We start from the raw sequence: 2,883 nt of genomic DNA, 5'->3' as shown, positions 1-2,883 counted from the left end.
ACCCAACCCAAACCCAACCCAAACCCAAACCCAAACCCAAACCCAAACCCAAACCCAAACCCAAACCCAAACCCAAACCCAAACCCAAACCCAAACCCGAACCCAAACCCAACCCCAAACCCAAACCCAAACCCAAACCCAAACCCAAACCCAAGCAAGAATCAATACCAATTCAATATTATCGTGTAATAATCATCAAATACTGCCATAGAATCAATTTTAGAATGATTTCAATATCATCTTAGATAGTTATCATAGGGCAAAGTCACTACCTTAGTGAACTACCCATGTCATTAAGAAATATCAAAATTGTAATATTTCACTCATATATTCATATATACATCAAATAGAGTCTATAATATCAGTTTCATGATATATAATCAATAACTGGTATTATGACAATATTTCAATTGAGATTAGACATTGCAACATTTCCCAAATTGGAAATATAGAATATAAAATCATGAAACCAATTATTTATCGATAAAATGCATAGATATACGATATTATCAAATAAAATATATAGGTCCCTATTGAAAGTGTTTACCTGGTAAAAAGTGAGCGTAACTTCCGCTACTTTCATCCTAATTGGTTATCTCCCTATATATATGATAGATTTCAATTATTTCAATTATATATCATAAAACATGATAATTAGACATGTATACATGAGTGGAATTAAGTCATGTAAGATATTCATCCTTCAATAACCGATATTATCATTTTCACACAAGTTGACTTCCTACAGTCTGTATGTGGATCCAATAATGATTATTTCAATTATATATGATTATAATTGATATTTTCTACTATAATAATGAGTTTGATTGAATGTTATAGTATTTCCATAGTATGGCTCAATATCTTGGTCAATTAAGGTAGAATGAGTACAGTATACTAAGGATATTATATATTATACTTCCAACACTTCTAAAAGGTAGATGTCATCATTATACATCATATATATGAGATTGGTGATGATTAAAATAACATTCATATAGTAGTACAATAAATGTTGAAAAGTTAGTTTTTAGACAAGTTGTAATTTATTAAATACACTGATTCAACAAGATTAATTCATATCATCATCTATTCATCTATATATCTACAATATATCAAAAGTTTCATTCTGGCCCAACTTGGCAATTTTCAACTTTGTCAGACCCAAGGTAGGTTCAACCCATGGGGTCACTTTAGGACTCAATTATCTCGGGAACGGCGAATTAAAAAAATTAGTATTTTCTATCATTTCTTCCAAAACTCATATAGATTGATATTTGAGTAAATCATAACCCGGAACGTTCTCGTCGCAGAGATAATAGATATACTAGGCATTTTTGAGTTGACCATTTTTGATTATCTCAATAACTACGGGGAGTTTTTTCACGTGTATTACAGAATAGATATATTAATGTATTTAATAATACATATATAAGAACTGGATAGCCAATATTAGCCGTTCGTTTTATGTGATTAGGTTTTCGCCATACCCAACCCCAACCCCAGAAAAGTTAATCTCGATGAAAGTAGTTTTTTTTTTCCTCCCGTAAGCAATTCAATTAATAGATTGGGAAGTACTAGAAGTGTTTCATCAGCCATAACAATTTCACAAAATATTTATTTAATAGTTTTATTGATTTTCTTCATTTTGTATTTACAATAAATCATAAATTCTATTTGCATTAAAAATTTCATAACCTTTAGAAATATCTCTTGCAATAACAGTACCACTACTGACATGTTTTGGACCAAAACCATAAACAGTTATAAAATTATCAGTTCCACGTCTATCAATATTAAGAGAAGGTATTTCAGTACAAGTTATAATAATATTTGAAAAAGAGGATTCTGCAATCATTCTTGTATATAATTCTTGGATTGGTTAGTTAATTTTATTTCTTCTTTTTTTCATATAGATTATTGAATATAGAACACATCTAGCCTGTTTTCAGACAATAAAAGTCCAGATCCCAAATATGGCAAAAAGTTTTCTAATTGAACTTCACACTAATATTGTTAGAAACCAAAGAAAACAACAATTCAAAAACTTTCTGAAACCCAATTGGGTTTCAACAACCCACAAATTGATTGCAATTGGAGAGGAGGAAGAGGAATTGGTGAAGGAAATTATTGGAGTTACAGTCTGCAAGGAAATTGAGGATGTCAAATTGAGGACAAAGAATTGATTTTGCACCTTACTACTGCCAACAAAACAACAATGTATATTGAGGGAAAGTGGAAGATCTGCGAAGATACTGATCAGGCATTAAATTTCACATCACCTACACCATATTTGCGATGATAATTGCACATTAAAATTAAGATGTTTATTACTTTGATATCTCTGATAATTGTAATAAAGAATGATCAAATTGAGATTTTAATGTGCTTAATAGTAGGTCAGTAATTGGCTGGAATTCGATTAGAAAAATGAATCTTGTAATAGTGGAATGGTTCTATTCTAAATAACTCTACTTTGAAATTCTCTTTCACCACATTAAATTCCTTAAATTTTAAAAATTTGAATTCTGGTAAAAGGATTCTGAGCTCTACACAAAAATAAGCAACCTTTACAAGAGAACCTTTCGAATTTTCAAAATAATTCAACTTGCCATTTTTTAGTTGTTGATTTCCATCAAGTTAGTATTGAGTTAGAATCGATACATTACAAATCAAAGTAGAATGGCTGGAATTTGTGTGAATTTGCTGCATTAATAAATAGAATATCATCATTACTTTGTTCAGTTTTCAACTGTTTCGTGCTATCATCTTTTTCTTTTTTAGCAGCTTCCAACACGTATGATCTTCTCAAAAATTCATAACCATTTTTTGAGTGAATGTGTCCAAAGAGATGAATTTTGAGCTTGTGTAAATCCAATAATT

This window comes from Naegleria gruberi (genome assembly GCF_000004985.1).
Source record: "Naegleria gruberi genomic scaffold NAEGRscaffold_83, whole genome shotgun sequence".
NCBI classification, from domain to species: domain Eukaryota; phylum Heterolobosea; class Eutetramitea; order Acrasida; family Naegleriidae; genus Naegleria; species Naegleria gruberi.
The sequence above is the reverse complement of the archived record's forward strand: the minus strand, read 5'-3'. Positions refer to the sequence as shown.